General features: G+C 47.6%; 1 protein-coding gene across 13 annotated transcripts in view; it reads right to left on the minus strand.

Moving 5' to 3' along the window:
• Nucleotides 1-24,202, minus strand: part of LOC144822215 (uncharacterized) — a 512,171-nt gene that overhangs the window by 254,619 nt on the left and 233,350 nt on the right. For 2 of the 13 annotated variants that reach the window (XR_013608580.1, XR_013608579.1), the window contains one exon: nucleotides 8,401-8,754. The exons of the other annotated variants lie outside the window; for them this stretch is intronic. The gene's annotated coding sequence lies outside the window, so the exon portion shown is untranslated. Of the gene's footprint in view, nucleotides 1-8,400; nucleotides 8,755-24,202 lie in introns of those variants that run through there. 13 annotated transcript variants of the gene reach the window in all.

The following is a 24,202-nucleotide window of genomic DNA, read 5'->3' on the forward strand; positions in this document are numbered from 1 at the left end:
AGCAACTGTACGAAAGAGTTGTTCCAGAACTCCTTACGCCTTTCTTGGATTTGAGGTGAAAGAGAGACCAGGTAGTGTTCTTTCATGGTGGTAGGCCGTGCAGTCGTTAGAAATGTCTTATGAGCCGGTGCGTTTTCTTCCACGATCCAGAAGGTAGTCATGAGGAGGAGGCAAAAGAGAAGAGTGATAAGAAAAGCAATAGTCTTTGAGCTGTGCAAACTGTCAGTTTTCGGGTTCCTGTAGCGGGTCTTCGGATGTCCGGTTGCTTCCATCATCTTCGTATCGGGCGCTTCCATCATCTTCAAGGTGCTCGGTAGCGGGCAGAACCACAGACTTCGTTTGGTTTCTCCCCTGGCAGCCTTTGTAGTGTTAGGCCGCCGCTCTGAGAATGATAACTTAGTCAGTGGTCTACTTAACCGAAGCTCCCTCCTTTCGTCGCAGGTTATACCCTTCTCTGGATGGCACAGTGGGATCAGGGAATTTCGCCAATTCGAGTGTCTCTGTTTCAGGGTAGCAGCTCAGGGATGGTCGGTCTTTGTTCAGGAGCTCTTCCTGGGTGCTCACGTCTTCGGTCGACGTCAGGGCCGGAGAGATTTTCTTGCAATGATGTGCATGCAGCCAATTTCGCTTCCCCTCCACTCGAAGAGCTGTTCGGGTGGTGATCAAGACTTGCCAGGGGCCCGTCCAGCGGGGTTCCAGACTCTTCTCCCGCTGGAAGTTCCGGATCAGGACGAAATCTCCAGGCTGGATGGTATGTCCGGGGCCCCTGGAAGCATCGGGGATGGCCTGCAGCACCTGATGATGAATAACAGACAGTGTTTTAGTTAGGTTATACAGGTAGTCAGACATTAGGACGTCCGGGACGTCGTGAATAGATGTCGGTTTGGGTGCGGACCAGATACTCATGGGCTGGCCGAAAACGACCTCGTAAGGGGTCAAGTGGTGTTTGGTGGGGGTGGAACGCATTGACAGCAATGCTAGGGGGAGAGCGTCTGGCCATTTTAGTCCTGTGGTAGCCACTATTTTCGCCAGTTTTAGTTTCAATGTGGCATTGTGCCGCTCGACCAGTCCAGCAGATTGGGGGTGGAAAACTGCGTGGAATTTCTGTCGTACCCCCAGTCCTTTCAGGATGAGCTGGATAACCTCGGCTACAAAATGGGGGCCATTGTCACTCCATAAAATACGGCAAAGGCCGTAGCGAGGGAAGAACTCTTTCAGTAGTACTTTTGCAGTGGCAATAGCAGTATTGTCACGCGTCTGGTAGGCTTCCACCCATTTGCTAAAAGCGCACACAACAACAAGTACATACTTCAGTCCTTGACATCTCTCTAACTGAATATAGTCCATCTGTAGGACTTCAAATGGATGGTTGGGGACCCCAAACCCTCCCCGGGGTACGACAGTTCCTTTCCCAGGGTTGTGTTGCAGGCAGACTAGACATTGTTGGACTAATCGTTTGGCTGAGTCTGTAATTCTATCGTTATGCCAAACTCGGGAGACAATTTCGGCCATAGAGGCAGATCCTATGTGTGCAGGGGAATGGGCCATCGTCAATATGGGGATCAGGTACGAGTTGGGTAGCAACCATTTGTTCGTGTCTTTTGTCCGCCAGCAGCCTTCATCATCCTTTAATCCCACCCGTGCCCATTCAGTCAATTCTTGTGGTGAGCTGGCCATTTGGATGTCCCTAATAGTTTCCCTAGCGTCCGTCCATTTTTCTGCTTGTGACCTAGTCACATACATGCGAGTCGTCGTCCTGTTCTCAGCTGTGGTTCGGGCAGTGATGTCGGCCAGTGCATTTTCCTGTCCAATGATGTCTGTCACCTTTTTGTGTGCTTGGCATTTGATTACGGCAAGTTGTTTGGGGAGGAGAACCGCTTCAGTCAGAGCGGAGACTAGATCTCCGTGCAGGATGGGCGTGCCATGAGATGTCAGAAATCCCCTCTCCTTCCATAAGAGCCCAAAATGATGAACCACCCCGAAGGCATACTGGCTGTCCATGTAAATGTTTGCTGTCGTCCCCTTTGCTAGGATACATGCTCGTGTGAGGGCAATCAGTTCTGCCGCCTGGGCGGATCGTTGCGTGATGCGGGCGGTTTCAACTACAGTTCGGGCTGTGGTAACTGCATAGGCAGCTGAGGTGGTGCCGTCGGGGAGTTTAATGCAAGAGCCGTCTACCCATAGCTCTCCGTCAGGGTTTGGGAAGGCAGTGTCTCGGAGGTCAACTCTACTCCTAGTCTGTTCGTCCGTGAGGGTCACACAGTCATGTATTGGGGGCACATCGGGATCGTTTTCAGGCAGAGGCAGCAAGGTGGCTGGGTTCAGTGTGGTGCATCGTTTCAGCGTGATGTGAGGTGCGAGCAGTGTCAGTTCGTACCCAGTCAGTCGCGCGCTGGTCAGGTGTTGTGTCTTGGTCTGGTTTAGGAGGGTGTCAACAGCAGGGGGCACTAGTACAGTGAGGGAATTCGAGAGTACGATCCCCTCACTTTGTCGGATAGAGACAGCAGCAGCGGCTACTGCTCGAAGGCAGGCAGGCAAAGCTCTTGCTACAGGGTCAAGAGTGGCAGAGAAATAGGCACATGGTCGTTGTTTGGGGCCAATGGACTGAGTCAGGACAGACAAAGCGCATCCCTCCCTTTCGTGAGTGTAGAGAGAGAAGGGCTTTGTATAATCAGGGGTTCCTAGGACGGGCGCTGAACAAAGGGCGTCTCGTAGTTCCTTGAAGGAGGATTGACATTCAGGGGTCCAAGGGAGCGGGAAGGGGACATCTTTAGCCAGTAGGGAAAGTAGTGGTTTCACAATGAGGCTGAAATTTGGCAACCATTGTCGGCAGAAGGAGGTGAGGCCTACCAAAGAGCGGACTTGCTTCGGGGTTTTAGGGATAGGGGTCTCTAGAATAGCCCGTATTCGATCGGGTGTGAGCTTTCTCCCGTCTTTGGACAAGAGGTGGCCTAGGTAAGTGACTTGAGGTTGGCAGAATTGCAACTTCTTCTTGGAGACCTTGTGGCCATTTTCCGCGAGGAAGTGCAGGAGTTGGATGGTGGCCGTGACTGCAAGTGGAGTGGTGTCGGCCGCCAAAAGGATATCATCGACGTACTGTATCAACACCACTCCATCCGGCAATTGGACTGCATCCAGCTGTCTCTTAAGGGCCTGGCTGTAGATGCTTGGACTTTCAGTGTAGCCCTGGGGTGCTCTGCAAAATCTGTATGAGCGGGATTTTAAAGTGAAGCCGAAAAGGTAGCGGCTGTCCGAGTGAATGGAGATGGAGAAGAATGCATTCTTGAGGTCGATTACCGTGAAGGTGGTGGCAGTGGAAGGAATCAGAGTCAGAATGGTGGTGATGTCTGAGACTACAGGGTACTGGGGTACAACCACTTTGTTGACTTCTCTTAGGTCGATGATTAAGCGGTACGCTTTTTCATCTCCCTCACCCTGCTTCTTCACAATGGGTAGGATAGGGCTGTTGCAAACATTACTAACTACTTCTTCTACCACTCCTGCATCTACCAGGGACTGGATGATTTTTACCAACGCCTTCTCGCCTTCGGGCGATATCCGATACTGCGGGAGTTTGGGGAGTACTGCGTCCTGTCGAACAGTTATGTGTACAGGGTCTATCATCATGCGTCCTACGTCCGAGTCAGTCTTTGCCCATAGGTACAGAGGTAGGGTGTCGAGTAAGGACAAGTCAGTGTCAGTGATAGAAAACATGCGTTGTGTGCGACAAGATCTGAGCAGTGTTGGGTTGTCGTACAGAATGACTCGAACTCCGTCTTGTGAACACCTAATAGTAGCTCGAAAATGTTTCAATAAGTCAAGTCCCATAATGGCATCGGGGGTGTTGGAGGAGAGCAAAAACGTCGTGTCAGTGGTGTTATTGTCCAAGTTAAAAGAGATCGGTGTGGACAAGGGATTAGTGGAGGGCGTTCCATCAAAACATATTGATGTCACATGTGAGCCAGACAAGGGTGCCCTGGGAATCAATCGTTTAGACAACGCACTACGTGTTGCACCAGTATCTACCAGAAATGGAGACTTCGTACCTAGGACCTTAGCGGTGACATAAGGGCCTTGCTGGTCAACATAGAGCTCGACTGGATCCCTTCCTTGCCCTTGGCAGTCCTATGCAAAGTCGTGGGCATTGTCGCAGTCAGACTGTTGGCACTGATTCTGTCGGGGACGGTCAAACGTGTTCGGTCTACCAGGTCTGTCATTGTTGGTGTCGCTTGTGTGCCCTCGTCCCTGTCCTCTATTTCTCGGCCCGCCCGATACGTCTCTCGTGTCTTTATTTCTGAGTGCTTCTTGCAGAACTGGACATTGAGATTTCCAATGGCCAAATCCTTTGCAAAACGCACACTGGTTCTCATCGAGGTCTGTTCGTGGAGCGCCGGGTGCGGGTGTGCGGTCTCTAGGGGGTGGATTTCTAGGAGCATTCGACTGGTAGTTCCCTCTATACTGTTCCCTTCCTATAGTCACCCCTTGCAACTGAGCAATCATTACCCTCTCTTTCAAGTCCTTTTTCTTTTTCTCAGTCGCTTGATCGTTCTCGTTCTTTTGTCGCTCATAGTATTGAGCCATCTGAAGGATAGCTGCGGGCTTGGAGGCCGCCCAACTACTCTCGCTAGTCTGTATGTTTCTGCGAGACTTCTGGTGTCAGGCCTTTCACATAGTTCTGGACAAACAAGTGATGTCCGGTTGCAGTGGTCATGTCCTGGCCGCTGTAATCGGAGAACACCGTTTCAAACCGGGAGAAGTATTCTGATACGTCTTCCTGGGGTTTCTGGCGACAGGCCGTTACTACCGACCAGTCCACCTTCCTTTCTGGGACTAAGGTTTTTAATTTCTGCACAATCTTATCTGGTAGGTCTAAAATGGCTTTCATAGGTTTCTGTCCCGGCTCTCGTTGTTTGTCTACATCACCGAGTTGTATCCAGGTATGTCCGAACAGCTCAAGCTGGTCGACTTTCCGGATTTGCTTCCACACATCAGCTGTCCGACATAACCCGAAAAACAAATCGATATCCGCTAGGGTCATAATCGTTGAACCCAGAGCGGTGGCTAATTCTGTATAGAAGACTGTGGGGTTCTTTCGCAGATCAGGCAAGGACTTTCGGAAAGTCAGGATGTCTTGCCGATCCCATGGTTGGTAAACTCAGTTGTAAACTACCCTCCCTCTCGCATCTTGGTGGTTAATATCGTCGTGTGTTCCCTGTCCTCGTGGGGGAACCCAATAGGGAGCGGCCTCCTTTATGGGCATCATAGTGTCAATTTTTTCTACTCTGGCTTCAGTCACTGCAGGAGTCGTGGTGTTGGTCTCTGGTTTCAGTTCCGTGAGGTGGCGGCAAACTTCAAGCGTACGCGTGAAGAGGTTCGCCACATCACACTCGCCTCCATCTCCGACATCAATTTTCCTATACAGAGTCGTTAGGTTTTCAGGGCCTTTTCCTTGGTATCGGTCCTCGTAGGCATTAAGGGTGTGGTAACAAAGGCGTACGACAACGTGTCGTCTGTGGCTATTGGCATATGTATTGTACATATCCGTTATATAATCCTCACTTTCCTTTCGCACCACCAGTGTCTTTACAATCTTATCGATCCCAGCTCGTTCGTCCTTACTTAGTCTATTCGATCTCGCGGGGTCTTTCCTCCCCGCTTCGGGATCACCTGAAGTTGCTGCTTGTGTTGCGCTGAGTGCAAGGGATTCGGTCGGCGCAGAGGCCGTGAGGACCGAGGCTCCGGCACTACTCTCGCCTGTCGTTGGGGGTTGCGGGTGCTGTGCTAAGGGTTGGGAAGGGGCATATGGAGGGGGCATGTAGATGATCGGGGGACCTAGTAGTAAATCATCGTTCGTTCGCTGTTTCGAAGGTAGCTCGGGGTAAAGTGTAGAGGGTGTCCTGACGGGACACTGGCCTGATGATTCGGAATCTTGTTTTAGCTTGGTTTCCTCTCTTTCTTTTATTTCTTCCTTTAATTTGTTAGCGGCCAGGTGAGCTGCCTTGCGTAATTCCTTTTCTAACCTGACCTCATTTCTCTTCTTTCGCTGTTCTGTTTCTTTGCGCCACATGCCGAAGCTATCGAGCATAGTGGGTGTTGTCTTATTGTTATAAAGGGCTGTTTCCAGCACGTTTATTTTGTCGTTATCAAAGGATCCTATCAGTGGCCACTGACTTCCCCGATCCTTTCTCGTGTATTTATGCCACAGCTTACTATAAGCCACGGTGACTAGTCCATATTTAGTAAACATGTCCTTATTAGGGGTGCCCTCCAGTGGAGCCAGATGGTTCACCTCTAATAAGCGGTCCGGGCTGAACCAACTACCAACAAACGGGGCGAAGACAGGCATGACGGGTTACAAAGGGGACAAAAGTCTGCACTACCTATCCTTCACTATCCGCAAAGACTAAACAGAGTATTGCGACTCTGTGCTTGTTTGTGAATAGAGAATAACCCAAAGAGAACCAATTCCGAACGATCAATGTTCGGATAAACAATCAATCAAATGAGGGATAAAAATAGGCACGAGGGATTACAACGGGGGCAAAAGCCTGCGTTACCTATCCTTCACTATCTGCAAAGACTAAACAGAGTATTGCGACTCTGTGCTTGTTTGCAAATAGAGAATGATCCAAAGAGAACCAATTCCAAAACAGTAAATGCTTGGATAACAATCAATCAAATGGAGAGGGAAGCAGGCACGACGGATTACAATGGGGGCAAAAGCCTGCGTTACCTACCCTTCACTATCTGCAAAGACTAAACAGAGTATGGCGACTCTGTGCTTGTTTGCAAATAGAGAATCTCTCAGAAACAATCAAATGAGTAATACTAGTATTTTCAAACAATCAAACAATCAATTCGCAATTCGTCGTGTTGCACGACCTTACCCGGACCGCATGGACAGTTTCTCGTCTTCCGCTTCCAGCGCCTGATCGTCCTCTGTTCTCCGTAATTGCTGTGGCACTCCTGATGGTTCCCAGTCAGGACTGTAGATCACTCGAGAGAGGTCTGCTCGGAACCGGTGAAGTTCGGATGATCGGCTGCCAGACGAGGGTCTATCGGGCAGGAGCTCTTCCCGATCGTTGCAGTCGTTCATTCTGTCGTCGGGACCTCTCCCACTGGATCCACGCGTCGCTGATGGGCCCCACGTTTGGGACGCCAATTGTAGAATGGTAGGGCCGAATTCGACCAAGAACCCTTCAGTATTTGCCCGGCGTTAGCCGCCTCTCATACCATTCGAGATTACCAAACAAAGAGGCAGGCGCTGGAGACAGAAGGCAGGAAACAGGAGTTTATTCCGACGGAGCAGAACACGTCAAATCAGACAACAGGGTATCTTCTCGAGGTGCTCTAAACGCATCCTTGAGGCCTGGCCTCTTATACACAGGTTTATTGCTTTATTACATGGAACACATTCTTGTTAATACTTTGATGTACGGAAAGGCATCCTCGGAATCTCCGCTCCAACCCCGTTCCCACACATATTTACAGTAAAAGACCCCACCTCAGTAGGTGATGACTATCGCGCAGCTGGATATCCCGCCGGCTCCCGGAATGTGTGCGGCTGATCGGATCTCATGGGGTGGGGCTTTTATCAGTCATAGATTCTTTGAAGAAGGACAGCTTCCTACTGTAAGGGGCAATAAACTGTATCCGCAGGGCTAGGTGATGGCCTGGGATCGGGCGGGATAATCGGGCACAGAGGAAGGGGGTTCATCAAAGGATGCGTGATCATTAAAGGGACGGAGGGAGGTGTTAGTCGGGTACGGGATGTGGCTCCGAGGCAGGGCCGCACTGAAGGGGTGGTTTATGGCCCAAGCATGTGAGAACGTGGGCTGTCAGCGCGCGGGGGATGCTGGCGGGGTCAGAGAGGGAGAGAGAGAGAGACGCGCTGGCTATCGGCAGTGGGCAGAGAGGCCATGGCGTTCAAAATGGCTGCTACTTACGCGCACATTTGAGCTAAAAGGGGACAAGATGGCGCCGATAATGTTTACATCGCAATCTAGATTTTAACAATGCCCTGTCTGTCTTATATTAATACTACACTGGGGAATTTGTTCAATATATCTGTATGGTTGGACCCTGAAAAAATATTAACTAGAAATATTAATAGAAAGAAGTCCTCTTTTCTGTCATTTAGACAAAACCATAGAGCAAAATGGAATTGAATAAACCAACTGTAGCTCTATACAAGACATGTGTTAGAAGAGGGAATAAATGGTTACCTGTTGCATGTGACTCATGCACAGCACTGATGTGTTTTATTGAGGCTGAGATGTGGCATTATACACTATTGTATCACATTCCCAAATTTGAAGACACTTCCCTTAGATAAGGTACCCTGCCCATGTGATAATAAGAGTAAACAAAGCATGCTGCACTTTTTATTGTTTTGCAAATTTTATTGTAATTTTAGGAATTTGTATCTGAAGCCCATGTTGTTAACCATGGAATCAGGCCCCATAAACTGGCAATTAAATTTCTTGTAAGCTTAGAGGATCCTTTGACATGCTATAACACTGCCCTGTTTGTTCTCAAATCAATTACCAAAAGGGAAAGTATTGAGCTATAAATTAGTAATGGGTAACAGAAAATGCTTGTATTTTTTAATATGCAGTAATTTTTATGTATTATATTATCTGTGCTTTTATGGCTGTTTCTAATAGTTGAATAAAGATGTTGACGATGACTTGTCCATTTGGATTAAAAGAGCCGCGGAACATCGCAGATCCGGAGTTTTTCACTGGACTCCTCCTGAAATGAAGGAAAACATGTGGTAATCGTCAGGGAAACAGGAACCCTGCATGTTATCTACCAGAATCTGGTGTCAGCATTCATCACCCTCCCACGCCCCCAGGATTACTGATGCGCGCAGTGTCGGTACCTCAGGGGTACCGGGCCTAGTTCGGTCCACTTGTACTGTAGATCCCTTAAAGGCGAACAGAAGGAGATGAGCCCCCGTTCTTGCTGCTGGCAAAATGAAAATGTGTATTTGATTCGGAAGCTTTGCATGAAAAGCAATTATTTTCCTAAAACAAACTCAGAGGCTTTGCAGATCGAATGGAAACCATGAACTGTAAAAACAACAAAAAAACGAGATCTAAAAATTTTTGTTTTGAGCCATCAAAGAAACATTTCGGAATTCCTGTTTTGGCACGAAAGCCGCAGTTTTGTATGGAAGCTGCAAGGACCGAGGAACAATACAGCGGCCAGAAGCCGCGCGCCGCCCCAGACAGCGCGCGCTCTGGTAAACCGCATCCCTCTGATGTGGCCTCTCCGGGCCCAGTCAGATTTATTTCGAACTCTTGCGTTTTCCTGACTTTCCGAGGGGGGTATTAATTCCCCCCCAGGGGGAGGGAGGCTCTGTGTACATCTTGAAGAGCGAGATCCGCGAGTGCGGTGTGGTCTACCACATCTGAGGCCGGGGGAGCCCGCCCATCAGGGGGGATTCAGGCGCTTTGGAGCCAACTGCCTTGAGAGGGCTCCCCTTCTGCGGGAATGCGACATTAAGATATGCTGATCCACGACTGCTCCTACGGCCTGAAGCTAGCGTCTGTCTGTCTGTGTCGGTCATGCCATAACATAGTGAAAGCGAGTTAAACGCTCACCGCTGACATCTGAGTGTTCCCTGATGCTAATCACTGAGACTCGAGAGCAGGCGAGAATTGTTAGCATGACTTGTAAATACTTTCTGGATCGGCCCTCGTATGCAGAAAAAATACTTTTTCACGCGTTTTGTATTAGTTTGGGGCTACCACAAATTGCCATCCTGTAGGCTTTCCTTAAAGAAAGAGCTAATCTGTGGGACTGAAAAGGTCATTTATCCTTCCAAAGCCAATACAGTAGCGATGGGCTGGGAAATGTTAATACCGCATTGCGTTCGTGGCAAAAGGGCTAAGACACTGTATGGCAATAGCCGCAGAAAGCAGCCACTAGATTGCACCAGATCGCACAGAATGCCTTGAAATGTGGTCTGTTTATTAGTGTATGTGGAGTGCTCCTGTCACAAAAGGAAATTTTGAAATGTGCGACCCGAAATCTTTGAACCATTCAATGAAATCGAAAGCAAAGGTGGGTATCTTTTCCCTGTACTCAAAAAACATAATAAAAGGTTCTAGGGAGGGCGCTCAGTTGGGTTGGAGTTGTTTACCCAAAAAAATAAATTAAGACCGCAGTAGCACCTGTTCGCTGTCACTAACCCTTTAGTGTGTGGGTTGGGGAGACCCTTGCTTCTCTGTAGTGGCCTCTAGGGCCTGGAGTGAGCATCCTATCCTCCCTCTGTTGCAATAATACCCCCCTCTCTACTTCAGAGAAGCCACCAGTCCCATACTCAATGACTAGCAGGGGCGTAGCGCAGACCCCTGCAGAGCTGGGGGGCGCAGTCATTTATGGGCCCCCCCAACTCCACCATAGACCAAGGATTATCTGTGAAATATGGGAGACTCAGGGGTCCCCCATCATATTCTGCATGGAGCCCCATCATTGTGCGCTATGCCACTGGTGACTAGCCATTTGACGTGGCATTGTCCACCATTTTCCTTCTTGTGATTACACCTAGTGTAAGGGCTCTTAATATCTTGACTTCTGTGGGCCGCCACTGTATCACTAATGGAGGTGATTTGAAGCTCAACAAAAAATCGCAAAATACAGAAACAATCCTACATCAAACAAATACGCAAATTATAAAACATTTTATTTATTTTACAAACAAAAGGTATACCAGAGTCAAAATAATGTTTTTAATTGGAAGGTTGGAGCTTTTCAAAATGTGTTTTATTTTTAAAACACAAAGTAATATGGTCTACCCTAGCATAATACTTGCTTTTTTGCTCTAATGTATTCTCTCTTTGTTGGTGCACACAAATGCTGCAATTAACAACACCAACCACCCAAACTGATGTTTGCTGTACTTGCGCTGCTCCCACCAATTAAGCTAAGGAGACTAACTTAATTTAGCTTCCAGTTTCAAATTCACCCACACTTCCAGAGCGTTTTAAAACTTTCAGTTTTACGTTTTACTTTTTTATGTGTACTTACTTTATCAATCTGGGTCTATTATTTTATTTTCTAAACAGCAACGGAATCCAGATCTAGAGTATGCGTTAATGAACTACAGCTGCAGCACTAACATCTCTGAACCAAGGAAATTTGTGCTTGCTGTTTTTTTACATAGTAAGGCTGCTTCTGGTTTTATAACGTTCCAAGTACAGCATGTAGAAGGTTCAAATCAGCAAAATAAAACATTGCTTAAGAAAACAAACAATAAATGAACAATTTTTTAAAACCATAACTCCTTCCCAAATGTGTTTTGGTAATCAAAGATACGTAGGTTTAGAACATAATAAAATTTAATAGAATGCATAATTTAATAACATTTTTACAGACTGAAAAATATCTTAAATATACACAACTTACTAATGAATGTTTCTTGTTTTCCTTTCGGTCTAGAAATTGTGGCAGCCCAGACATGTTTAACCTACTGAAAGCAAAGTGCCGAATTCTAAAGTTGTTTGAACCAGCAGCATGTCGCCAATAGCTGGCACCTTCTGTGAGCTAGGTTAGCACTTTAGTTCTTTAGTACAGCTCTCTGATCTTCCCAGACAGGTGTTATGACAACAAGGCTCTGTGATATGCCGGTTGTGATAGTAATGAGGTAGGCCACAGCTTGTGTCAATGGCAAGCTATCAGCCTCAAGGATCCAGTCAAAATGCAGATGCTGAAACAGCTGTCTGGTTCGCAACGAGTACTAATGCATGGATGAGGTCAGACATTGGAATACTGGCTTCTATTCTGTATTGCGCCTATTAGGAGCTGAATCTCAGTACATTCTACTGTTGATATCACAGCCTGTGAGAAGACAGCCGTGTTTTATATCACATCCCCTGCTGCAAACAAGAACATCTGTTATTTGTTAAAGATAATCCTGAAGTGCTGAGAAACATTATCAAAGCTCTGCTAATACTCTTTGAGGATGGGGCTCGCACGAATACTGCACGGAGGCATGCCCACAATGGACTCAGTGCACAGATGCACATCCCCCACCATAGTGTGGCCAAAATAGATTTCTTGAATTGTCTATGAATGTTTTCCATTGAAATGGAATGATTGTTTCAGACATCAACACCTGCCGCTGACAAGTCTCCATCTTCTTAAGGAAGTTATCCATCAGTTTTATGAATGAGCAGACCGCATACAGGCTCACAGCAGTCTTGTGTTGTTACGTTAACAGAGGTTTGTATAGTGCTGTATCACCATTAGTACAGCTTCATAGCGCTGGCAGGGTCCTTTCAGGCCCTAGTCTTGAGGATTCCATCAAAGAGCAGGGTCTGTTTTCTGTTTGTGTGGGCTCATCAGTGGTGTGTTCAGCTAATATTTCATTTGTTTTCTTTAGTCTAGTGTTGTTTGGCGTGAGTAACCAATGTTTTGAACAATTCAGGCATTTGCCATCAGAAGGACTGTTATGTGCATTGTCTGTCGTGAGGTATGTGTGTAGGGTGAGTCCATAATTTCAGTTGTTCATTATTGTGGTTGGTACTGTTGTGAGCTTGGTGATACCCAACTATATGGAATATCTCAGTTGTGTTGAATGTGTGCGCACTAGTCCCTCTAATGCCTTCTGTGGCCTTTAAACTGCTAAACCTGATGTGTGCCCTCCTTTGACTATCACCTACCCAGCCGGACTTTCGGGCAAACGCTCCCACGTCTCTCCTGACCTTATCATCCCCCTCTCTCTTCCCCCAACCCTCTCCCCTCTCCGCTCCTACTCTTTCCAGCTTCTGTCCTCTGCCTTCACCTGCCCCTCCCCTTGTCCCCACCCTGTTTCTCAGTGAACCTCTTCCCTTGACACTTGAGACCAAACTATTTTGTCTGATGCCCGATGGAGCTACCTGGTTTAGCTATAGGGGAGATGGGCCATTGATTCCCTTCTTGGTCGTCACCTACCCAGTCGGTCTTTAGACAGGTTTCCTTTCGTCTCTACGGTTGTCTCTTCCCTTATCCTCACTTTCTCACCTCCCCTACCCCCACTACATCTCTCTCTCCTTTCCCTCCTCTCCTAATGTATTGCTGATTGTTTGATGTAATGTGTAATTGTCGATCTTTTTCTGTTATATTGTCGAACCACATTGTTGCACTTCCCTTCGTCTCTCCTGTTGTCTCCTCCCGCATCCTCCCTTTGGTCATGTCTCTCCTTCTCTCCTCTCTCAATGTATTGAGACTGAACTATTTTGTCTGATGCCCGATCGAGCTACCTGGTTTAGCTATAGGGGAGATGAGCCGTGGACTCCCTCCTCGGTCGTCACCTACCCAGTCGGTCTTTAGACAGACTTCTTTTCATCTCTCCTTATTGTCTCTTCCCTTATCCTCACTTTCTCATCTCCCTTACCCCCCACTACTTTTCTCTCTCCTTTCTCTCCTCTCCTAATGTACTGCTGATTGTTTGATGTAATGTGTAATTGTCGATCTTTTTCTGTTATATTTTTGAACCACATTGTTGCACTTCCCTTCGTCTCTCCTGTTGTCTCCTCCCACATCCTCCCTCTGGTCATGTCTCTCCTTCTCTCCTCTCTCAATGTATTGAGACTGAACTATTTTGTCTGATGCCCGATGGAGCTACCTGGTTTAGCTATAGGGAGATGGGCCATGGACTCCCTCCTTGGTCGTCACCTACCCAGTCGGTCTTTAGACAGACTTCTTTTAAGCTCTCTGTAGGTGCTGGATAGTGGAATAGTTTAATTTTCTACTCCAACTCCAGCCCTCGTTACAGTAGGGAAGGTGTTGGAATAGAAAATTAAACTATTCCTTTTCCAACAGCGCCCTCCAGCGCAAGTCGTTGTAACGACTTGCGTTGTAAAAGCAGCGTCGTAATGGCAGCACGGGGTAAAGCCTGCGTTGTCATGGCTGCTTACCGCTATAGGGGAGATGGGCCTTAGATTCCCTCCTTGGTCGTCACCTACCCAGTCGGTCTTTAGACAGACTTCTTTTCGTCTCTCCTTATTGTCTCATCCCTTATCCTCCCTCTCTCACCTCCCCTAACCCCTCCACTACTCCTCTCTCCTTTCTCTCACCTCCTAATTGAATTGCCTATTTTTTGATGTATTGTGTAATTGTTGAATTTGTTCTGTTACATTGTGGATTCTCATGTAAAGCGCTCTGATACCTTCGGGTCTAGCCAGCGCTATATAAAACTCTTTAAATAAATAAATAAAAAATAAATAAAATGTGCACATTGAGTTCTAAGTACCAGCCCCGTCTGTGCAGTTCTGCTCACATGAGGACCCCACAAATAGCCAGGTCTGATTGACAGTGGCCAAAGTACAATGCCCCTTGCCTGGTACTTTAAAAGAAGACACTGTCCACAACAGATAGAGATGCCAATAGTTTACATATTGCTTTAATATAAGCATTTACACTATCAGTGGCCATCTCAGGAGCAGCTCCTCTGCTAAGGCGAAGGAACGTCACCCCACTGCTCTGAGACAAGAAAAAATAAAAATGTCTTGTGTTACTTTGACTGGTGGCCTCATTACCTTTTTCGGTTTCCGGTGCAGTGTATTTTAGCATTCACTTTACAGCCAGTTTCTTCAGTGGCACAGTGTCGTCTGCGGGACAGGGGAATGAGCCACATAGCTCAAGGGATACATTACTGAGTTGCAAATTATAAGAAGTAGAGTACATATTATCAGTGTTGCGGAGGGAGATGTATTGCACAGTGTAACTAGACTGGTACGACTTCCAGTGTTTTTTTTTGTATATTTCTTTTTATTTGAAAAATCAACAAACAAGGCATGAATATAAAATACAGAGTGCATAGCTTGTACCGAGGCGGAAAACCCCCTTAATTTACCGCAATACAAATAATACAATAATGGGGGAGGGGAGGAGAAGAGGGGAACAAAAGAGAATCAACTTAGGGTCAGGGGGAAAGTGGAACATCTATGATGGTAGTTGCTGGAGGAACACATATGTCACCCCGATATCGGTTCCAAGGACCCCAAATTCCATGCCATTTCCGGGGGCGACCCCGGGCCAGATAGACCGTTTTCTCCCTAAACATGCACCAGTCCATGTTTTCCATCCATACATCAAGAGTAGGAGGCTTCTGTGATCCCCATAGCTGCGCTATATTGCGTTTGGCGATCATGGCCCCCAAGGTCACCCACTGAGTCTGAGCAACATTGTGATCAGTCGGCTCCCAAACATTCAGTAAGCAGCGCCTAGCCTCGGGCAGGAGAGCAACACCTGTAACCTCCTCCATCACGTCATGTACTCGTTTCCAATAATCAGCAACTTCCCGACATTCCCAAATAATATGAAGAAATGTACCCAAGAATCCGCAACCCCGTTTACACAAACCCAACTCAGAAAAGCCCATCTGAACCAGACGGGGACCCGTGACATAAACCCAGTGCAAGATTTTCAGTTGAACCAATCTGAGTCTCGCTGGAATCGCGACCTCCTTAGGAGAGGAGATCGCAGACTGCCAGTCCTCATCATCTAGTTCAAGGCCGTCACGGGTCCAGAGATCATGCAAATGGAGCAGAAGGTCTGCCCTATCATTGATCAATTTCTTATAAACCAAGGAGATAGCACTATCAGGCATATGGCTATCCAACACCCGAACCTCCAGTGGGGTAGACTCCGGTATTACTTCCCCCTCCTGAAAGACTGACATCAGGGCATGTCGGACCTGGGCATAACAGAAGTATTCCGTTTCTCTCAAGTCAAACTCTGCCTGCAAGGCCGAAAACGGCTTCACTCGCCCCTTGGCCCATAGGTCTCCCACCTTTGTGATACAGATGAGATCCCACTTATCGAATCCTTTAGTATTCCACAATTTGCCTAGTCTATCAGAGGCATAAAGCGGGGTCGCTAATGTCAAACGATCCTTCCATCCCAACGAGCTGGTAGCGTCTTTCCAAATGCGCATGGCCGACTTCGTAGGCCCCGTCAAAGAGCCAACCACCGATTTAGTGTACAACGCCCTATAATTGTCACCACCAGGCAGTAGCCACCGGTCCATAGGAAAACCAGGGTTCAACTCCGGGCCATACATACCATGATTAATAGCCCCTAATTGTGATGCCCAATAGTATCGTTTGATATCAGGAAGAGCTATACCTCCGTCATACCATGGGAGTGTGAGTTTGGCAAGCGCTATGCGAGGCCTACCATCCCACAGCAACTTCCTCTGAAGACCCTCTACCGCCCGGAAATAACTGGCTGGAACCACATCAAGCGTATTCTGAAGGGCGTATAAAAAACGGGGGAGGGACATCATCTCAAAGAGAGCCGCGCGTCCGAGTGGCGAAAGCGGAAGCCTACGCCAACCCACAACGTCCTGTCTCAAACGATCTAAAGGAGGGATAAGATTTTTTTTATATCGAATTGAGGGGTCCATAGGCACAAATATACCCAAGTACTTAAACCCTTCCTGTGTAACTTGGATGGGACAATTGCGCGGGAGGAGAGGGGCGTCACCACAGAGCACGTAGAGATACGACTTCGTCCAATTGATAACCAGGCCCGAGTTTCTGCCAAAAGAGGTCAATACGTCGCACAATACTATCAATGACTTTCTAGGTGAAGTCAGATATAATAAAATATCATCCGCATACAACGAGATACGATCTTCGTATTCCGGGGACCACTGTATACCCCTCATAGAGGGTTCCCAACGGATCCACGCCGCCAAAGGCTCAAGGGCCAATGCAAACAGGAGAGGTGATAAAGGACAACCTTGACGGGTACCTCGCCCAAGACCAAACGGATCAGAGACACGACCGTTAACAACTATCTGTGCGAGGGGGTCCTTGTAGAGAAGCCGCATCCATCCAATAAATTTGGGCCCGAAAACAAATTTAGCTAATGCCGCCCACAAATACGGCCATTCCACAGTATCGAAAGCCATAGTGGCGTCCAATGACGCCAAAATGGCCGACTCACGCAGCGTCGCAGCCCTTTTGAGAGCGCCATGTAGATGCCTGAGATTCAATGCGGTGTTGCGATGCGGAATAAAACCGGATTGATCTGGATGGATTAGGTCACTTATAACATTAACCAATCTATTGGCCAGCAACTTGGCAAGAATTTTAGGTTCGGCATTTCAAGGCTAGATCGGCCGATACGATCCACATTTGTTTCTCGGCTTCCCTTCCTTATGTATCACAACAATTGTCGCAAGCCGCTGATCTCGGGGGAGAAGGCCCTGCTCTCGAGACTCTTAAAACATATCCCATAAATAAGGAGCAATTTTATTAGGCCGAAGCTTATATAGCTCTATCGGCAAACCATTTGGACCCATAGCCTTACTCGAACATAGGGAACGCATCGCCAATGCCACCTCATCCGCAGTTATTTCGCTATCCATAAGCTCCCGGTCTGCATCAGATAGACACGGCAGGGTGATATCTCGCAGCAGTAAGTGAGAGTCTTCCTCCGGCCTATGCGAGACCGGAGAGTAGACTGCTTGAAAATGCTCAGCAAAACTTGCCACTATCTCCGCCGGGTCGGTGATCCGAGATCCATCCGCAGTCTCAAGCTCAGGCACCACGCGACTCGCTCTATCCCTTTTATCTAGCCATGCTATCAGCTTACCCGCTTTGTCTCCGACATCATACAGACGTCCCTGTTGTTCCCAACCAAGAGCCTTCACAGTATCAGTAACTAGCGTCTTATATTCTAACTGTTTCAACCGCAAAATATGCATCTTGGCGCGGGTTACTTCTTGTTCTAGATCTGACTCCAAATCCGCTATTTCAGTTTCTACCCGCACTATATCCTCATCTCTCTGTTTCTTGACTCCAGCAATCAAAGACAGGGCTTGTCCCCTCACCACAGTTTTGAAGGCTTACCACAATGACACCGCGGAAGAGAGCGAACCCTCATTCTCCTGAAAATAGAGATCTAAGGACCTAACCAGTTCCCTACGGGTCTTAGGATTTCGGGGATACCAAGGGTTAATCGAGGCTACCCGTCCCTCGGCCCCCAACGCCAATTCGACCCGAAGCCATATAGAGGAGTGATCTGAAATACCTCGAGCCATATGTTTGACCTCCGCAACAGAGGAAGCCTGCGCCGCTGGTACCAACACGTAATTTATCCTAGAGAGGCTGCCATGTGCACTAGAGTGAAACGTGTACTGCCGTTGGGTAGGATGTAGTAATCTCCAACAATCCACCAGGCCTAGGGTGTCAATTAGATCAGGCAGCCAGCCGTGCACCCCTCTAAGGTCCCTAGGCGGATGTCTATCAAGCATACCAGACACAACAGCATTGAAATCTCCACCCAGGATCAAAGAGCCCCCAGGGAGATCGAGTAAGACCCGCCCCAGATCAGCAAAAGTTGTAGACTGCAAACCCGGAGGAACATAGACAGAAACCAGGGAAAGTGTCCGACCCTCCCAACGCCCAGACACAGCAACATATCGCCCCCTATCATCAAGGACTGTACCATCAATCTCAAGCGGGAGAGAATTCCTGACCAGGATTCCCACCCCCCGCGAACCAGAGGAGAACCCTGCGTGGGCAACAAGACGATAACCCTTCCTGTTCATGGCATGGCACGTATTCCCAATCAAGTGGGTCTCCTGGAGTAAGACCACATCAGGGGAATAACGTTTTAACAATTGCAATACAACCCCACGCTTGATCCTATCCCCCAACCCATTCACATTCCACCTCACCAATCTCAACCCTCTACCCCCCATCACGAAAAAGGAAAAAGATCCAACCCCGGCCAGAGTCCAGCACGTCAATGAAAGAGTCTTGCAATATGGTGCCTTGTAAAAAGAGAAACTGAAATCCCAACAAACCCCTCCTCTCCCCCCTGAAACAACCAAACGTAACATCCCCCACCCTGCACTCCTGCATAAGACTAGAAAGCCACCCCAACTTGCAGTGTGCCTGTCGCCCCCACATCTAAACTAAACTACAAAAAGTCGGACTGAGGAGGAAAGAGACCCACCAGAAACCCCATACCCCTCCTGCTATCTACAAATGATCATACAGCAATATTAAGACCCCACAGTGTTAGTCTCCGAAGCGTCCCCAGAAACCAGATAGATGATGTTCATTCCTGCTCAAGCAAACCTCCCTCCGCTCCACCGGACCGTTGCTCCGGGTCTGGTCGGGCCGGCAGAGTGTCCAGCCAGTCAGCTACCACCTCAGGCTTATCAAAGAAATAGGCCCGCTCTTCGTGTTCAATCCGCAACTTTGCGGGGAAAAGCATGGCATACTTGAGGCCCATATCACGGAGTCTCCTTTTTACCCCAAGAAAAATTAGTCTCTGCTTTTGGACCGCTTGGGTGAAGTCAGGATAAAAACTGATGGTGGAATTCTCAAATTTCAAGGGTCCACCCGTTCGTGAGGCCTGAAGGATAGCATCTCTGTCCCGAAAGTTAAAAATTCACGCTATCATAGGCCGCGGCGGGGCACCCACCTTTGGCTTACCACCCGGGACTCTGTGTGCTCGTTCAACAGTGAAATATTTACTCATTCCCTTGGGCGCCAGATGGTTAGTAATAAGGTCTTCCACAAAGAGGTCAGCTGCCGGATCCTCCACCTTTTCCGGAACTCCAACGATACGGATGTTGTTCCGCCGAGCCCTCCCTTCGAAATCCTCCAGGCGACGCGTAACCAGATCATTAGAAGCCCTTAAATTGCGGACTTCAGTCTGCAAGTCTACTACATCGCCCGTCAAACTCGAAGTTTTTATATCCAAGGACTTGACTTTTTCGTTGGTTTTAGTCAAGTCAGTACGAATCAAGTTGACATCTATCGCCACCGTGTCCAGACTATGAGCGAGAGTCTCCATTTGCTTCCCAAGGGACGATTTGATGCCCTCGATGGCAGCCATAATGTCCTGCAGAGTTGGGTCGGTTGTCGGAGGCATCGCATCCCTCGCCTCTTCCAATGGCCTACCCGGTCCACTGGGCGACCCCTTGACCTGGGCATACCGACCCATTACATTGGTTTGAGTAAATCCACCCCGCCTGGTAGGTTTAGGCTTCTGTTTGTCTCCCTCCGGCTTACCCGCCGTTATGGGAGATACTCAGGTATAGTCCAAGACAGGACCGAAGGGGGGGGGGAAACCAACAAAGAGACCAGCCAAAGAGCACTAGACGAAACCCAATAGCCAGGGATGCTGACCAGCACGGCGGACGGCCGTGAAGCGGAAAAGCAGGAGGTCCAAAAAATGGCACTTGGGTGCCACACCAGCGTCAGCAGAGAGAGACGGCCAGCCTTCTGACCAAAGATCAGCACTTCCAGCAATATAAGTCTCACTCGAGTGTCAGGTCGGGCATGTGTCCCCGCTGGAATCTGGCTCCGGTGGCAAAATCGAAAGTGAAAGTAAAACCAGCTCCGGATGTTAACCACCACCTCTGGCCATTGTTCAATTACTCCCCGGGCACACAGCCAACTCCAGCGCCAGGCTTCCTCGAGTCCAAGGCCGCAAACTGCCCAACACCACAGCTCTGGACTCCTGGGCCCAATCGGGACGTACGTTGCAGTTTTAGTTTCTCCTGTGGGTCATCTGTACGAGGACGTCAATAAAAATCAGGATAAACGACAGGATATATGCGGGAGGTTACGAGGGTCTCGAGAGCCCTATGCTCACGCGGCCATCTTGGTTGGGCGCGAAGCTCCTCCACGACTTCCAGTGTTGAGTTAATTCCAATAATCAGAATCTAGTTAGTTTCATGTGCAGTGTAAGTTTGTCATCAGTATCATGTGTATTTGCTCAGCATCCCGCTTACTGCCTGTTTGCTGTTCACTGTATGCACAATAAGTCTCTCCTTCTTATAGTACAATGGGGACCTGGATGTGGATATACATGTGACGTTTTCTTGTTAATAGCACATGTTAATTCAGCAAAATGCCTGGAATAGTTGATAACACATGCCCTGTGAGCCCCACTGACATTCGAAGAAGTGACATCACATGACCCCTGACTCTCTTGATAATGCAGGAAGAGACATCACATTAACTTTGACCCTGATGACACTACATAATGAAAGTAAAAAGCAAAACAGTGTAGGGTTAATAAAATAACACAATGTACTAAGAGACAAAAGCTACTAGAGTAAACAGTTTATTGCTGTGCTACACTCTTTTTATAGATCCTTCACTTCTACCTATTTCCTTACTATAGCCTTATTGCCCGCCGTAGAGGGCTAGACCGGCTATTAAAGGCCCTCTCCTGCGTTAAAGGCCCGAGCCGAAGGCGAGGACCTTTAACAAGGGAGAGGGACTTTAATTGCCAGTATAGCCCAGCTACGAAGGGCTATAAGGCTATTAGAACATTCTGCCATCAGAGGGCAGAATGTTCTAACAAAAAAGAACAAAGCCTTATGGGAGCATGAGGGGATTGGAATCCCCTCAGCCTCCCTGAAGCCTTTGTTCACAGCCAGAGCTGTGAACAAAGAAACATTGGAATGTTGGAGCTCCAGGCTTATACCAGCCATTATAAGCCCGGAGAACTCCATTGTTTTCAATGGAGCTCCCAACATTCCAATGTTCTAATATTGGTTAAAGTACCTACGTTTGTAAAAATGTTTTATCCTTTCAAGCTTTGTTTTAAGTGCACCGCAGCTTCAGCTCACTTGGAAACAAAAATAAATTGCATGATTTTCCAGCTGACATTTTTCCACAGCTCTTCTAATCACATTGGGAACAGCAATCAGACAAAGAGTCTCCTTAGAGTATATACTCAGTACATCATTCTGCTGCCTCTTTCTTTACCCATCCTTACTCTTCTTGAACTCACTAAATCCTAATGTCTCCCCAGTCTCATGCACTTTACAATGCTGTGTGTTGTTTGTGCTATTTATTTTATTCAATCTTGATATAGCACACGACTCGCTCCCGAAGGAGTATATGGGTGCTTTGCTGCTTGGAAACTAATGTACTTTAGAACATTCATGTCTTTAACTTCTTAAAATTCGTGAAATGGAGTAGTTGCGAATAGGAAGAGGGAGTTTGTTCCAATGAAAATGGGCCAAATACGAGAAAGATCTGCTGCCAAATTTGAAGGTGTGGGACCTGCAAGGAATCTTTATTTATGGACCATAACTGTCCGGAGGGCTGCTAATGACGGAGTCTCGAATGACGATAGACAGGAAGGGCATTACCAGAACCTGTCCATGCAAGAACAATTGTTACTTACCTGTAAACAGGTGGTTCTCCAGTATTGGTGTCTTTCATAGATTCACATGCTTGAATATTCCCCGTCGTCGAAGTGGGAGTCCCACGGTACATAAAATAGCATTAAATGCAAAAAAATTATATGTATGTGAGAACATAACATAAGAAGAAATAGAAGTAAAAGCATAACTGAAAACCTCTAAAACAATTCCTCCATAGGAATGCATGATAGAGAGAGAAAACACTTGTAACATATCACTGTCATTATGTTAGTCCAAACTGCAGCCAATCAGGCACCAGCACCCTCTAGAACCTTCTCCTCAGAAGCTCAAGCCCTCAGATTTTCGTAGCACCAAAGTGACCCAGAGTGCATGAGGAGAAGAGAGCCTCTGAGGGGAGGAGGGTGGGTCGCATGTGAATCTATGAAAGACACCAATACTGGAGAACCACCTGTTTCAGGTAAGTAACAATTGTTCTTCTCCAGTATTAGGGGTGTCTTTCATAGACTCACATGTTTGAATAGAGTAGAGAGCAGTAACCTCCAATGAAATTGCAAAGCACAGCATGTAAAAGCTCGAACACAGTAGTAATACAGTCATGGAAGCTTAAATAGCAATGATTGAAAAAATATAAAGGAGGAGGGAACAGAGGCTCACCTTATTTGAAAAGATGACGAAGTACTGCCTGTCCCACTGCGGTATCCGCCTCATTGATGGCGTCCAAGCAGTAATGCTTTGTGAAGGTGTGCCTGCTGGATCATGTCGCTGCACGGCAGATCTGATGAAATGGCACACCAGCAAACAGGGCGGTGGATGAAGACATAGCCCTTGTAGAATGAGCCTTCACCGAAGACTGCAAAGGCTTGCCAGCCTGTTGATGGCAGAAGGCAATGGCCGAAGAAATCCAACGGGCAATCGTTGGTTTGGTAACTGGATGCCCCTTACGCAGTCGTCCATAGGCAATGAACAGTTGGTCGGACCTGCGGAAGGAGGCAGTTCTGCTAATGTAAAATTTAAGGCATCGTTTGATGTCCAAGGAATGCAATCTCTGCTCAGCCGGAGACTTTGGCTCAGCAAAGAAAGTTTTCAAGAACACAGGTTCATTTAGATGGAAGTCAGTAGGTACCTTAGGTAGGAAAGATGGGTTGGTGCGAAGCACCTCGCCGTCAGGTCTGAATTGAAGATAAGGCGGTTTGATAGTAAAGGCGCGGAGGTCACTCACACAACGAGATGAGGTCAGAGAAAGGAGAAGAACAACCTTCCAGGTGAGGAACTTAATGTCCACCCTATGGATGTGCTCAAATGGTGATTTCATGAGTTGCGACAAGACAACATTGAGATGCCACGGTGGAGGAGGGCGCCGAATAGGTGGGAACTTCCGGAAAAGCCCTTTGAAAAACTGGCAGATAATTCTGGACGAGCAGAGGGAGTAAGAGCCATCTTGCCGGAAGCGAGAGATTGCAGCTAGGAAAACTCTCAAGGTAGCATGCGAGAGTCCAGATTGAGCTAGACTCAAAAAGAACGGAAGAAGCTGCTCCGGAGTAGAATGGATTGGATGGACATTTGCTGCAATGCACCAATGACAAAATCTCTTCCACTTGAGTTTGTAAGTTTTGATGGTAGACGGAGCCCTAGCATGAGCGAGGATCTCTCTGCAGTCTTGCGAGATATTTTTATTTTTTTTATATTTCTTTTTCTTTGAAAAATCAACAAACAAAGCATGAATATAAAATACAGAGTGCATAGCTTGTACCGAGGCGGAAAACCCCCTTAATTTACCGTAATACAAATAATACAATAATGGGGGAGGGGAGGAGAAGAGGGGAACAAAAGAGAATCAACTTAGGGTCAGGGGGAAAGTGGAACATCCATGATGGTAGTTGCTGAAGGAACACATATGTCACCCGGATATCGGTTCCAAGGACCCCAAATTCCATGCCATTTCCGGGGGCGACCCCGGGCCAGATAGACCGTTTTCTCCCTAAACATGCACCAGTCCATGTTTTCCATCCATACATCAAGAGTAGGAGGCTTCTGTGATCCCCATAGCTGCGCTATATT

Source organism: Lissotriton helveticus, chromosome 3_1, assembly GCF_964261635.1.
Source record: "Lissotriton helveticus chromosome 3_1, aLisHel1.1, whole genome shotgun sequence".
Lineage (NCBI taxonomy): Eukaryota > Metazoa > Chordata > Amphibia > Caudata > Salamandridae > Lissotriton > Lissotriton helveticus.